Source organism: Sminthopsis crassicaudata, chromosome 2 (assembly GCF_048593235.1).
Source record: "Sminthopsis crassicaudata isolate SCR6 chromosome 2, ASM4859323v1, whole genome shotgun sequence".
Taxonomy (NCBI): Eukaryota; Metazoa; Chordata; class Mammalia; order Dasyuromorphia; family Dasyuridae; genus Sminthopsis; species Sminthopsis crassicaudata.
Genome location: NC_133618.1, coordinates 309,581,382 through 309,597,816, shown reverse-complemented (window position 1 = coordinate 309,597,816; position 16,435 = coordinate 309,581,382). Strand labels below are relative to the sequence as shown.

Here is a 16,435-nt window from a genome sequence, read left to right as displayed (position 1 = left end):
TCCAGGGCAGCTTCCACAGGACTGACTAGAATGAAGTTTGAAGCCTGGAGAGTCACTGTTTCACAAACTAGGGATCTCATCCTGGGTCTCATTCCTCAGAAAGCAAACTGGAATGGACTATTCATGTCTCTCATTCCCCTAAAGTGAATACCCAGGGTTCCCATGGTCTAAGTTTTGTCACTGGTAAGAAGACAAGAAATAAATTTCAGAGCAACTACTCCTGTCCCCTTTTGAACCATGAGCATCTGGAAATGAAAAGAAAACTCTCATCCTTGCTGTCTCTATAGTTCCTGTGGAACTTTTTATTCAGAGCATCAAAAAAATAGAGGTGAACCTTAAGGAGGAGCTGGCTTATAAGGCCTCACTGAAGCTCCCATGAATGTGAATAGTAATTCTCTTTTTGGACATCCTGGTGGTTGTTAAGTAGCTATATGAGGCCACTCATATGGTGTCTTTCTATTCCCAGCTGTTAACCCACAATTTTTTTTTAACAAAAGCTACTGTTTATATCTGGGGTGTCATGTCCTCCCTCTTCTCACATGAAACAAAAGTATAGGATGGGATTGACAGTTCAATAATTTATGTAACCAAGGAGTCTAGGAATGCTCTGCAAACCTTGGAGAATTTTCTGAAATATGAGCTGTGGCTCAAAGAACAGATAAGTATACCTGCTTCTATTGTTGACACCCTGAAGCATGTGGTTCAGATTTCATAATCTACTCTTAGAACAGAGACTTAACTGTTAGTTTGTCTTGGAATTTGATCTGGAGAAATGGCTTGGATTTTAAATCTGTCAATTTTTCCATCCATTTCCAAAATATAGTATCAATGGGTCTGTGGTGGTGAAGCTTTTTTTACTTTGTATCAGTTAACTAAGAGCTTTGTTTTGGGGATTAACTAGAAAGATCAATAGGATACCCTAAGTATTTCCTGAAGCCTCTCTTCAAGGGCATATGGGAAGGAAGAGCCAGAAATTAATCCCCCTTGGTTTTAATGAACCCCTTCAAATTTGTGGTCTTTATGGCAGTGTCCTGGGGTGGAGGTATTGTCAGTGGGAGGACAGGTGAGAGGGACTGACATTTGTTTCTTACTGCTTAATGCCCGGGATTCTCATTGGGGGTAATCCCTATGTTTCACAACTTGGACTGATTTTTAAATTTGCCATTAGTTGCATAAGCAAGCTTTGGTCTGGATGCTTTCTGGACAACTCCATGCTCAAAGAAAGCTGCAATTGACCTGATTTTTAAAAATCTAATTTTAAAATCTGTGTTTAGTTTACAGGTGACTTTCACACTGGAACGTCTATAAAAGTAAGAGATCTTGTTCCTGGACTGTGGGTTCACTGAACGAGAGCTCCCACAGTTTTCTTTTTCCTCATTTCTCTACTGGATTTTACAGTATAGCTCTCTTTACATGGGTGGGATATGATAACTGATGGTAATATTTTCATTTTTCATTTCTAGAACCATCAGAAGAAGGGAATGGGAGAAAGTGGCAGGGGCAGCAACAATTTCACTATTCCAAGTTCCAAACCACACTAGGAAATGTGACAATACAAATGTGTGGGAACCATGCTCAGAGTGCATTCTGGATTTGTCATTGGCTCCTAAGTCATCTTTAACAGTGGGCAAAGTTCTGTTTTAAGAGTCTGAAGATGGGTAAAATTCTCTGTGAAGACGCTGACATGATCACTTATTTTTTCTTTTATCCAGAGAGATCTATTCTACCCTTGGAACTTGTTTTGAAGTACTGAAGTCTGGCATTCTTTCTTTCCAGGGAAGGGGTGTTTGCAAATGTGTAGTTAACTTGCTGATTATCCTTGATTGCATTTTTTGTGTTTTAAGGAACTCATTTCCTCTGGGCAGGTTTGGATCAGCACTTTTCAGCGGGATGGAATCTCTGCACTATGTATATGTACAATTTGTTTTTCCCTTTTCTTATCTGTGTGTGTGTGTGTGTGTGTGTGTGTGTGTGTGTGTGTGTTTTCAGTCCTCAATGGAGTTTCTTCAGAGCAGATGGGATATAATTGATTTTTAATAGCTAAATGCAACATGTATATTTTAATAATGAGGTCTTTCGACAAAGTTCAGATCATTACGTGGCTATTGATTGATACCTGTGTCTGTAGATGTCAAAACCACAACATAACTCATTCATCCTGCTGCTAAATAAACAACGAAACCAAGTGGAAACCACTTTGTAGCAAATTTGGTAGAGAGGAACAGGGGATGATAGCGTCTCAAAGGGAGGAGAGTGGTAAAGCTCACTGGTGACAATCTGGGGCCTATTGAGTCTAGTAATTGCAATAATGCTTACTCAATCACATCAGTGCATTGCATGCTACTAGAAAATATTCGTTTTTTCTCCACACAGTTAATTTTTAGAGACTGAGCTAGGGGAAATACCTCACGTGTAAAGAGCTCCTAAAAACACACACACACACACACTCACAGAAGTTGCTAAATGTCAAGCAGATCTGCATATAAAATTGAAAAATGTACTTACCTCTACTTAGCTATTTCCTAAAGATAATGCAGTAAAGCTGGGAAGATGGGAGGCATTGAGTTTTCGTAAATTAAATATATCATTATACTCAGAGGCATCATGACCTAATGGATAGAAGGCTGACTTCAGAACCCAAGGTTCAAGTCTTACTTTGACCCTTACTGGCTTGTGACTTTAAGTAAGTTACCTAATTTCTTAAGGTAACTCTGGGTGGAAGGGAGAAGGGTAATTTGGCAGTTGTGAATTTTTTTTCCCTTTCTTCATATTTTGATAAGTGGAGTTCATTTTAATTAGATCAAATGTGATAATATTTATAAAGTTCTTAGCATATTACTTAGCATGATAGGTACTTAATATATGCTTGTTCCCTTCTCATTCTGCCTTGAATCCCTTTATAACTTATATATTTATTTTCTACATTTATTCTGAGATGGGGGCCTCAGATTTCAGTAGATTGTTAAAGGTATCACCAAAAACCTTAAGAACTTATCTAAGATTACAAGTTACAGAGAAAGTGATTACTTGCATTGGTAAAGGGAGTTTCCTGATCCAAGAATTGCCTTTATTACTGAAAATAATGCAAATCATAATCAAAACAATTGAAATCACAATTTCAGTCCTATTTTTATCCTTATCATGTTCAAATGGGCAAGCTCTTTTCTCTGGGAGTTGGTATTAGACACTGATTGCCCAAGTCTTCTTGTTCCCTGGAGAGGGGCATCTCCTATTGCTTTTTCTGGGAACTAAACAGGGCAAGGAAGTTAGGGCCATCAGGGAATGAGGTAAACCTCTGCTTCACACCAAGAAGGCTAAATGAGTGGAGAAAGTTATAAGACTTTTGGCAACTTCAGATTAATGTGGCTCTTGGCATGCTAGAGGTATGCTCTGTGGTCCATTAGCTTCTAGTCAGCCTGGCACTGTTCTTAGTGTGGTCCATTTGAATATCTTGAAGGGGGGGGATGCCTCCTCCCTTCAGTGACCTCCAAAGTAGTTCTATACTTCAAAGAAATGAATCTACAGCAAAGATCAGACGGAGCTGTTGTTTTAAAATCTGGTTAAATTTTTTTTTCTTAAAAATCACAATCAGCTGGGTTTTTATTTATTACTTAATTTCCCAATTACATGTAAAAACAATTTTCAACATTTATTTTAAAAATTGATTTCCAAATTCTCCCTCCCTTTACTCCCCCCTCATTGAGAAGGCAAGTAACTTAATATAGGACATAGATTAGCTGGTTTTTCAACCTGTTCAGACTCAAAAGCCTGATATTATGAGCAGATGTTTCACTTGGGGAATACTTCCTTAGGTTGGAATATTGCTCTGTACCAGATCTCCCTATTGCTCCCAGTATTTCTCCTTATAGGCCAGGATAGTTGAAAGCATTGTGGGTAAAGATCAACACAAGCTTGCTAGCTCAATTGCCAGTTCCATAAATCATTACTGCAGGAACAGGAGGAGGCAAGATTCTGGATGCCCACCTTTTGAATTTTTATTGCCATAATGAAATAATTTGCTCCTCAAGACTTATTTGACTAACTGGGATGGAAATTTTGCTTGTCTGCTAAAATTCTTAATTTTTCTCTGTCATACAGAGGAGTAAATGAAATGAAAGACAAAATGGTGGATAATGCCCCCCAAATCCTTTGGCTTTGTAATGACATCAGAGCTATGCACACTGCCAGAGAGATACATATACTCATTTTGCTTCTCTGCCCAGCCGTGACCTCTTCTTAGCTCTTTCCTTTGATTGGTGGCCATGTTCTTAGATAACTGACTGGCTAGCCTTTGGGGAAGGGTTTCCAGGTCATTGAAAATAATTGGCAAAGGAGATGATCACCCACTCATGGATAACTTAGAGTCTGTGTCATTGCCTTGAAACGAGCTTGATATTTATTGGGTCCTAATAACAATCCTAATAATCCTAATAACAATCTTTTGTTATGAATGGGCATATTTTTGATTTTTCAAACATATGACAGATGTACTGTTTTGGTCCAGTACTCTGATATGTTTCAATACTACTTTTACTGAAATTTCTACCCATTGTGAAGTTAATTTCTTATAAGCAAGAAAAAAGATTAAAGATGTCTCCACTTTATTTTTCTCTACTCTCATATGTAGCAAGATATCTCATATATGAAGTACATCCCTTTCTAAGTATACGTTCCTGTGTGTGTGTGTGTGTGTTTACTTTTATGCATATTATTGAATATAAATTCATAAAAGCTTTTATAACTAGTTAAGAAGAAACCACAATATTCTTGCATTGTTCATTCTTTCTCTCCAGTATTACCAAATTGAGAACTACAACCAGGATGCAGTTTTAACATTTTTTTGGATCAAACTCAAGAAAGAAGAATGAATAAAGGCTGTTTTGGGGTTGTTGTTTAGAACTTTGAGTTTATCATTGAGGGGAAATTTCATTGTAGAAACTCCCTTCATCAATGGCAGATTGATACCTTGTCTATAATAAATAATTTAAAAATTGCTTGGAAGCCATAAGGGATTAAATGATTTGTTTGGGGTTATGTAGCAATAATGTGTCAGAGGCCAGGGAATGGATACTTAATAAATGTTTCTTCAATTGAGATTATCTACTTCCAATCCAATTTAAGTCAGTCAACAAGCATTTATTAAGCATTTGCTATCTCCCAGGCTCTGTATTGGGCACTAGGAATGAGGAAAAGGCAAAAAAAGGGATCCCTTCATGAGCTTATATCCCAAGGGGTGTCGGAGGAAAACACCAGGAAAACAACTTCTGTGTATATGTATATGTGTGTATGTTTGTGTGTGTGTGTGTGTGTGTGTGTGTGTGTGTATATATATATATATATATATATATATATATACACACACACACACATATATGTATAAAGATTTTCATAGAGTGGGCGGAAGGTAACCTCAGAAGGGAGGCAATAGGAATGGGATGGGAAGATGGGGTTGAATAAATCAGGAAAAGCCTGCAGAAGGTAAGATTTGAGCTTTAGTATAAAAAGATTCAAAGTCATTATAAAGTAGGGAGTGAGACTTGGAATTTAAAATGGCAGTGGAATAATTGATGTTTGGGAGGGGGATGGTATTTAGATGCCCAAGGTCACACAGGGACTAAGGGAGAAAGAAAGGATTTTAACTGAAGTCTCCTTGAATTCAAATCCATCCCCCTTTCCATTTTGCCATAGTGCTTCACATTCTGCTTTCCTCCTTCCAAACCAAGAGTGCTTCTACTTTAATAAAGTGCTTCCTTTCCCCTTTGCTTCTCCTTTCACCATTCCTATTGAGGCTGCTAGACTTGTAGTCAGGAAGACCTGAATTCTAATCCTGCCTCTGACACCTACTAGTTATGATTTTAGGCAAATCACCTAACTTGCCTCAGTTTCCTCATCTATAAAATAGGGATAATGATAGCACTTGTTATGAGGATCAAATAAGATATGTCCTTTACAAACCTTGAAGCACTCTACAAATGCTAATCATCATTATTATTATTATTATTCCTACTGCCTAACCCAGTAATTCAGAATCCTCTGGGACTATGACACAAATGCTTGTCCTAAAATATATATTATATACTGTAAAGTGAATTTTTTTTTTTTTGTAATGGAGAGAAGTTTGAAATACTCTTTAAATAAATGGAGAACCTATGGACCTTTCATAAAAGCAGTACTCGGCCTGAATGGTCTTAACTCAGACCTCAGTTACTCTTACACGTTTTTTCATGCTAAATTCCAGCTGCCTATTAGCAAGACTATAAGGATTAGCCCAGTCAAATCAAAACCCCTGGTGCATTTGTGTATTCTCACATTGCCCCCTCTCTCACCTCCCCCTCACGCACACTTAGGCTCCTAATTGCAGCTGGCATTGTTCCTAACTTGTATGAATACTGAGTGGGCCCTGGCCAGGCTATGGGGGTAGGGAGAAGGAGATAAAGATGAAAATGGGGAAGGGGAGTGTGTAAAGAATCAGAGGTTAATAAGGAACCTTCCCTTCCTCCTTTTGGGCAGCTGCTGGGAGGCCAACTTGGAGGCAGAAGACTTTTTTTTTTTAAAATGACCTACTGGTGCTAAAACTATACCCCTAACCTGATTTTCAAACAGCAACCCCAGCCTCAGGTTTGCCTGGCTTCACACTCTCGACCAAAGCCAGCCAGCAGGGGCTGTTTCTAAACGGAGCCTGAATAGGGGTCTGATTGCTCCTTTTCCTTCTGTCTCCACTTTGATTACCAAATGAGATTTCCTGGGTATGCTGTATGCTAAATGACAGAGCAGCAGCCTGCCTCTTGCTCTAATTATCACACTTTTAACTGTGAAGGGAACAGCAATTTTTTTTAATTCCCCCACCATCACGTCTCTGCCTCCTTTAAAGAGAGGAAACCCTCCCTCATTCTTCCTCCAGTAGAGTAGCAGCCACCCTTCCCTATTCTGAAAACATTGAAGCCAGCTGTTTGGCTTTGCCTCTAAAACATTGGAGGAGGGGCTGGGGAGGGGGCTGGCAGGGTTCAATGGCAGGAGGAAAGTAGAGGAGGGAAACTAATACTAAGATTTTGTGGGCATTTTGCCAAGAGTCTTGAAGTAGCATCTGACATTGCAAATACATTTACTTTTGCATTTCATCATCAGATGGCTCCAGGAACCCAGAACTGGGAAGTTAATGAATCCTAAGGTTGATATAGGTTCTTGGGAAGGACCCCCAGAATGGATTGTATGTGACAGCAGCCAGTTGGATAGCTGCCCTTCCTTTCACAGAATGTATGGGCCCAGTGAGAAGATGAAGATGTAAACTGTTGGGTGGGAAGTGGTTTTTGATCTATACCTCTTTTAAACCAAGTCTTTTCTACTCCACTCTATATGAGGAAGAATATGAGGAGAGTTGGGGAGGAAGTCATTTGGGGATACATAAATGTATCAGAGTTTTGATTTGCCTGGTTCAGTCTTTATAGTCTTTCTATAGTGTCTTACAGGCAACTGGAACTTAACATGGAGAACATTGTAAGAGTAATTGAAGTTCTCTGTTAAGACCATTCAGGGCAAGTCCTGATTTTATGAAAAGTTCATGGATTTCCCACTCGCTATGATTCATGATTTTTGTAAAGTGCCATCACTTTTCAGAGGTTACTTAAGCACTCTTTATCTTGATCTTCACAATAAGATTGATTATCCCTATCTTATAGTTAAGGAAACTATCTACTAGGGATCTCTGTTTTGGTAATGGGATATGAAGGCAAATATAGATAATTTTTACTTGGGTGAAAATTCCAAATATTTTGACTAGAATCTGAGAGTCCCTATCTTTGGTACTTATTTCTAAGATATCTATGCTCTTTTATATCCTTGGGTTTGCTTACCACAAATAATTTGCTCACATACTTTGAAATGGATTATTAATCATTTACTTAATACAAATTCTATTTCTATAATTATATGGGTGAAAAAGTTTCCTATTCTTTCAAGATTAGTGGCTAATCATTCCTAAAACTTTGACTTCTCTGAGAGTTGCAGTGGATATTAGCAAAAAATTACCAAAAAATCTGCTTCTGTTCCTCAAGTATTTCTTGGACTAGGAGCTACTATTGTATCAAGTTATTGGGTGCCACAACAGTCAGATCTTAGGAGAAGGATTTGGAACCCAGCTACCCCTAATGAAGGATTGCTGAACTGAATAGTTCTGCATCTTCATCAAGCTTTTGGCATTTCAGATCCCTGGAATTTCACAGCTGTGCACTCAGATATGGTGATAATGGATGTGGTTCCTGAATGAATTTATAGTTCTCCCTCCTGTTGCTTCCATGTTCTCTCCCTCTCTCTCTCCCTCTTCTCCCTCTCCTTCTCCCTCTCCCTCTTTTTCTTCTTCTCCCTGTTCCTCTCCATCTATCTCTATCTCTATCTCTATCTCTATCTCTATCTCTATCTCTATCTCATTTTGTCACTTGTTGCTATCCCATGACAACAGTGTTGACTTTGGATATATTGCGGTTCTTTCTCCCTCACCTAGTGAACCTTCATCACAGAAAAAGTTATAATTCCCAAAGTCAGAAGAAAAAAAAATTGTACATAGGTGGCACAGAAGAGACTTTGATGGGTGAGTGGGGAATGATGGAAAGAGGAAAGTGCATAAAGCAAGTGGATGCATAAGGAGGCCATGAGAGCAAGGAACAAAATAGGGAATCTTTGTTATAGATTGATAGAAGGTGAAAGGGAGGGCATCCTTTCCCCCCTCACTCCCTAGGCCCTAAGACTTTATAGTAAAGTTGCTTGCTATGGATCACTGTGGGATTGCTCTCCAAGTAACACTTGAATGGAAAAAGAAAAAGACAAAGGATGGTCCAGCCTATTTGTTCCTGTGATATATTTTAGGAATAGACTTACTAGCAGGATGACATTACTACTGTTGTTTTTCAGAAATGAATGTCTTTGGGTGACCTATTTAAAAGTAATATGGGGTCCCTTTTAAATGTGTCACCATATAGATCTATTCTCAATCCTTGTTTCCCCAGTTTGCAATGGTTCTAAATAATGTATTTTCCAAAGATTTTCAGGACGCAGCATCATCACCAGCTTTTAAAAATAAACTGACCCTGTACTGATCATGTAAAGCAGCAGTCTGTCTCTGTGATAAAACTTATTCTGTTTTCAGACCCAGAAATTGTGGGTGCTTTAAGTTCTTTAGTGAAAGGTACTTTGTTTGGTAACTGGAGCAATTTGAAGTGGGTGGAGGTGAAGGGGAGGCTGATTTGAAAACCTGGAACATGAACTGTGTTAGTTTAACTTGTTTTTGGGTACCAGTTACCTAACTGTGAAATGTCCCATTCTCCCCTTGCTATTGGTTAGCACAATGTCTTGCATTTAGTAGGAGTTTAATAAATATTTGTCGAATGAATGTGATTATCATTCCCATTTCTTTCAGGCCTCCTTCTCTCCTTCTTTTTGGTGTCTCCTCATTTGAATTTTGTAACATTACACTTTTCGGGTTTTCCTACTTCTGGCCCTTTAATGTTTGCAAAATGCTTTACAGTATCTTGTTTGATCCTCACAGCTACTGTGGGATGTAGAGACTATTATTATCCCTATTTTACAGATAAGGAAACTGAGGCATGCAGAGGTTAAGAGACTTGCCTAGCAAGTATTTGAAGAAGGATTTGAACTTGGGTCTTCCTGACTTCAATTTTAAGTGTTACCTACTATGTTTGGATTCAAATGCCATTTCTATGTGGATGACTTCTATCTGAATTTGGAGCAGGAAGATTGCAGTGGAAAGACCAAAGAACTTGGAGAAATAGGATTTGCATTTGAATTCTGGTTTTGCTATTTAGAAAGTCATTTAACTTTTCTGGGCTTCACTTTGCTTATCTGTTAAAAAGAGGACTCTAAAATCTCTGTTTTGGAATTAGGAAGAGTCATCCTCCTGAGTTACCTCAGATACCTACTAGCTGCAAGACTCTGGGAAAGTCATGTAACCCTGTTTGCCTCAGTATCCTCATCTGTAAAATGAGCTGGAGAAGAAAATGGCAAACTAATCAAATATCTTCGCCAAGAAAACCCTAAATGGGATCATGCAGAATCAGACACAGTTGAAAAATTAGTGAATAACAAGGTCCCTCTGCTATATCTATGTTCATAGCTCTTAGGTATTGAATCATCATCTTTCTATTGGGCATCTTGAAATAGATATCTCATATGTATCTCAAGTTTATTATGCCAAATCAGAACTTGTTTCCTTCCTAATTTCCTTTTCTCAGTAGTCAAGTCCTTTTGATGCTGCTTCTCAACACTGTATCCATTGGTCCTCTTCTTTCCATGGCTGCCATCTGAATTTAAGCCCTTCTCACCCTTCCACTCCCCCCTCATTGAATAGGCAAGCAATTTGATATAGGTTACATACATGCAGCAAGAAAATTGAATAATTATCTCAAGAGCAGTACAAGCTGACTCTTTCATCAATTCTTCCACCTAGCTTTAATCACTAAATGGATGTGGCCTCAAACTGAGACCTATTGAACACCTTAACTTAAAAAGACCAAGGTCTTCCATTGCATCTAAGGCCATCTCCAATCATCTTGATCTATATCTGGTGATTAAACCCAGATGGCTCTGGAGGAGAAAGTGAGGCAGGTAACCTTACATAGTCCTCCTATGCTTAAATCCAATCTACTTGCATGTTATAAAATCCTGAAATATGTCACTCTCCTGCTTAAAAGTTTTTTCTGTTTCTTTTTGCCTTTAGTATCAAATTTAAATTCTTTTTTCTGGTGTTTCAAGGTCCTTTCCAGTCTGATTCCAAGCTCTCTTTCCAAATTCATAATCTATTTCTCATCTAAAAGCACTCTAGGTTCTAGCCAAATGGGTTTATTTGCTTTTCTATTTACACAGAATTCCATTTCCCACCACTATGCTTTTGTACAAACTATCCCCAATGCTTGAAATGTACTTCTTCCTCTTTGAAAGCTCGATTACTTTAAAGTACAATGGAAATATTATCTTAGATGTTTCCTAGTTTCCCTTAGCAACTAGGATCCCCCTGAAATGATTTCATTTATCTTGTCCATACTTTTCATTTAGGGCAGCTAGGTGGTATAGTGCATAGAGAACTGGGCCTAAAGTCTGGAGGACTCATCTTGAGTTCAAAGATGTTCTCACATACTTCCTAGCTGTGGGACTTTGAACAAGTTACTTAACCCTGTTTACCTCTATTTCTTCATCTGGAAAATGAGCTGAAGAAGGAAATGTCAAACCACTTCAGTAACTTTGCCAAGAAAACTCCAAATAGGGTCACAAAGAGTTGAAAATGACTAGGACACAGCAAAACATTGAATTGACATATCTATTGTTCTCTTCCCCAATATATATTTCTTGAAGACAGGGACTATTCTCATTTTTGTTTCTCTATTTCTTCTGATTCAGTGCTTGGCACAATTTAAGTTCTTAAATAAATGCTTATTGACCAACTGATTTGAAATGATACGAGAAGAATTTTTCAAATTATTCAGTACAGCTAGTTTCTTCTTTCCCTGGTAGACATACCTATGGTCCCTACCCTGAATCCACAGTCTGAATTTCAATCTGTAGTCAGTAATTTACTTCCTATGGGGCTACTTTCTTAGTTTCCTAAGGGGATTATTCTGTGGTATTGGAAAAACTCCTTAGGGACTTGCAGCAGTCTCTAGTCCTGAATGCCTAGAAAAGGAAGGATAGGGAGATTGGCAGTACATTTCATAGATCAATGGCATTTTTAGTGGAATTCAATAACTTCTCCTGTAGATAAGCATTGCCTTCATTCTTTGGAGAATATAAAAACATGGAGAGAGAATATATATAGCTTATTTACTTAATAAATTGCTTTTTTTTTTTTTTTTTTTTTTTTTTTAGGGACAAAGGTACAAGTCTTGCAAGGAGATAAAAAAATAAAGATGAGGATGCTTGTCTATGACCCAGGTGGAGGAAGGAATACAGAGAGGTTAGAAAGTTGGATGGCATTCATTACTTTCTTTTAATTCCTTTGGGCTCCCTTCCTTTTCAGAAAGGGCCAGAGCCCTCCATGGCAAATCGTAGGATGTTTGGACTTGAGAGGGGAGGAAGAGTCAATGTTGAAATCATTGAGACCTTTGAGGGAAATTCTTGGAGGACCAGTGGTCTTTGAAGAGATTTATGGTAGTTTGGAGCAAGAATGAAAAAGGAGAGTAGTCTGGTTTTTTGGGTTATAGATTTAGAAAGGGGCCCTAGAAATTATCTATTCCACCTTCATTTCCTTAGCTTTTGGTGCTTTGGTATTCTAACCCTTTTTGCCCTGCTAGAAGGAGAAAGGGGGAGAAAGAAGGTTATATGTGCATGTAGGTGTGTGTGTATTTGTAATCTGTATGGCTGGCACTATGAAAGTGTTTGTTTGTTTTAAAACATATTATCTCTTTTGATCCTCACAACAACTCTAGGAGAGAAATATTATCATCCCCATTTTATGATTGAGGATATTGAGGCAATAAAGGTTAAGTGTCTTGACCAGAGTCATTCAACTAGGAAATATGTGACAGTTTAAAGGTTTTCAAAACACTTTACCAATCTGATCTTGTTTTATCCATGCAGGTAGTTGCTATTATTATCCCATTTATATAGATGAGGAATCTGATGAGCATCTGAGGCTAGATTTGAACTCAGATTATCCTTATCCTAAGTCTAAGGGTAGGGCTGAAAGACATTTTAGGGGGGAGGTTAGTTTTTTTGGGCAAGTGGCAATTTCTATAATTCTGCCAAGAACCCCAAGTGAATGAAGATACCTATAGCACCTCATCTATACATTTCTTTAGTCATTTTTCTGAGGCTACTGGAAACAAAGTGAATTTCCCCCACCTAGTTCTTTAGAATTTCATTTTCATTTTAGTCCTAGCATTGAAATTTGTTAAATGGTCACTAGCTTCCAAGCTGTGGTCTCAATGACAGGCATTACCTTACTGAACTGTAAGCAGTAATTTTTTAATTTTTAAAAATTTTTTATTTTTTGCGGGGGAAGGGAAAGAATGGAAGTTAACCCCACAAACAATAATGCACAAATTGTTGCTAAGTCAGAAAGAGCAGCTGCGTTCTGCATTTTAGTTGCTGCTGGAACCTCAGTGTTTGCATTTCCTGACTCTCCAGTTTTCAATGTTGCTTTAATGGAGATTGTTGGCTATTTTGTATGTGTAGAATATATAACTAGTGGCTACATTTTAATGTGTCTCTTGGCTCCTATCAGCTTTCGCAGTCTTAATGCATGTTCTACTTGCTCAGTTGGGTTTCGCGATTCATGTTTCTGGAATGTGTGCGAGGAGACACTCATCAAGAATCATAAGATACAAAACCCAAGGGAGTATTCTTTTTCTGGGTCCTTAATTAAGGCATGTGTATAAATAGGGAATGGGTTTATATAGTTGTACTAATAGCTTGTATATTTATATATCAATTTAAGGTCTACAATGTACTTTACATAGATCATCTACATACACATGTGGAGGTGTAAACCACTAAATAGACACGTGCCACTTACTTGAAATCAGTCCACTAAGGATATCATTTTTCTTTTTCTTTTTCTTTTAATTTTGAAAGGTACCAATCACACTGGAGGCATAGATCCTGGTATACATTGAAAGCAGATTTTACCTTTTGGTAGAGACTTTCCACTGAGATATATAAAATGATATAATTGTAAGAGTTATTGGGTATCTATTCCAGTATTTGCACACATATTGCAATTTGGAAACCAGGATCCCAACTATTTAATCTAGGTGGAAGCAAAGTATTCTTTTCAGCCATTAAGTGACTTGATAGAACAGTGGATCTGGAGTTAAGGAAGACCTGAGTTCAAATCCAGTCCCCATCACTTATTAGCTGTGTAATTCTGGACAAATTACTTACTTCCGTTTGTCTCAGTTTCCTCATCTGCATAATAAGGATAACAGCTCCTATCTTCCAGAGTTATTATGAGGATCAAATGTGAAATGTTTGTAATAACTCTTCACAAAACTTAAAGGACTATGCAAAGGATGAATATTATTACTAATACTATTACTAGTGAGGCAACTAAGTGACTCAGAGGATAGAATGCCGGATTTGGAGTCAAGAAAATGAGGTCAAAACCAGCCTCAGACGTTTACCAAATCATTTCTGTTTGTCTTAACATACTAGAGAAGAAATGGCAAACCACCCCAGTATCTTTGCCAGGAAAACCCCAAGGGTAGTAATGGAGGGTTCTGGTCCTACGGGTCATGAAGAGTCAAATGTGATTGAACAACTCCATTAGTATGATAAATTCTAATACTAATACTACTACCTTTGAATACGCAGTCTTCTGTATGAATTAAAGGTTGCAGCTTGTATGAGAAGAGACCAAGTTCTGTAGAGATTGAAAGGCCCAGTTGATGTGTTTCAGATTCAGCATCAAATGAATGATGTGATTCATGGAGTCACCAAATGTTTGAGTTTGGTCATGTAATAAATTTAGGAGAATTTAGGAGAAGAGGTTACAGACAAAATGAAGACATACATTAGACACCAGGGATGGTAAATATGAAATAAAATTAGGAGAGCATATAGCAACTAACAATGCAAAAGACAAATCCCCAAGGGGGAACTCACAATTAATTAGGAGAAAGGGAATATACCACGAAGTGGGAATATTTCATTGACTGGTAGGCTAGATCCATAGAAGAGTTTAGTACCCCCAAAAGAGTTTGTTAGCTATAAGAAGGAGAAAGACATCAGGAGGTATGAGGGAAGGGTGAGGAGAAAGACACCATGAGATAGAACTTGGCAGCGGGCTAACCCAAAGGTGGTCTAGCAAAGATGGTGTGGGCCATAGACAGATTTATAGGGGAAATCTAACTTCAGTATTTGATAGAATTTGTATTTCTGATTAGACACAGCAAAATGGGGCTACCTACAACCTCCACTGAGGATGGGACTATAAATTGAACTGATCTCCACCCCCCTCCCCCACTTAATCCAGCAACCCCAGGGACCCAGTATTTCATAGTTAGTTAGTTCATAGTGAGTCCTGGAAAAGAGCGGAGAGGGTTGGTTAGTGGGCAGGTTTCATAGTTGCATTCAGTTATCTAAAGATCTGTCTGTAAAAACAGGTAGAAAACGAATTTTCTGTTGCTTGGAAATATATAACAGGATTTATGGGAAATTTTAAGCAACTAAGTTTCAGTTCACCATGAAGAATGACACACAAAAATTAGAGCTACCCAGCATGGAAAACTAGATTAGCTACTTTACAAAGTAACAAGCTATCAATAGAAATATTACAGGTTGGGGATGTTGAAGGGTTTATGTCATCTTTGAGGTTTCTTCCAAATCTGACTCTTCTTTCATGACTTGTGAAGCTCAGTTCCTTTTCCAGAGGCAATATTTTCTTTTAGATAATAGCTTTCATAACCCTAGTTAGCCTCCATTTTCTTTTTTTAAATAAAAGATCATAAATTTAGAGCTGGAAGGGACCTTTGGGGACATTGAATTCATCTCATTTTTGCAAATGAGGAAACAGACCGAGTGAATTTAAATAACATACTAAGAGCCACTTACTAGTAATATCTGAAGCAGCATTCAAACTCAGGTCTTTCTGGCTCCAGTTCCACTATTTAATCCTCCATACTCATCTGCTTCTCACAATTGACTCCTTTACTATTGGCTTCATTTAATAATGCTTTACTCTCTTGGAACCAGTACAGCTTGTCCTCTTTATATGGAGGGTGTTTTTCAGTATATTTGGTAGTTGTGGTTTTAATTCAGTTTCCTGGCTTTGTAAATTGAATATAGCAATACGAAAACCAAATTCCATTCCTGTGTTCAGTTTTGACCTGGCTCTGGAAAGATTTTTAAAAGAAGTTCCAGCAATTTAGACATAGGCAATATACGAAAACCTTGCTCCTTCAGAGATTCTGTTCATTCATAATTTCAGTTGATGAGGAAACTTTTCTCATCATGTAAATTAATTGTGTAAGCACATTTGGTAGGTGAGAGTTTAAAAAAAAGAACAAAGTTACTATTATCTACTATTCTGAAATACATGAGAAAGGGTTATTTATATATAAGCAATTGTTATGCTCATTTAAAAGTATCTTATGCATTACCTGAAATTCCCATCAAATTCTCCACTTGGTAACCATGAATAGATAAACGAATTAACTGGAATTAGGGTTGTCTAGTCTGAGTTAAGAAATATTCTCTAATAGTAAAAATGTATTTAAAAATTTCTAATTTAGATTTTAAAAGATCTTTTAGTATGATCATCATTCACATAATTAACTAGTCTCAATTAAATTTTACTACAATATTCATTCATCTGAATTCAGATTTTTCATGAGGGATTGTATTCCTATAAGGGATACAGAGAAAAATAAGACCTATTAATTGCTTTTTGCAGGTTACCACCTAGTAGAAAGAGACTATATTCATGCTTATAGTA

At 37.6% G+C, this 16,435-nt stretch overlaps 1 protein-coding gene across 20 annotated transcripts in view; it reads left to right on the top strand.

Moving 5' to 3' along the window:
• Positions 1–16,435, top strand: part of NRXN3 (neurexin 3) — a 2,041,643-nt gene that overhangs the window by 107,760 nt on the left and 1,917,448 nt on the right. The gene's annotated exons all lie outside the window — the stretch shown is intronic.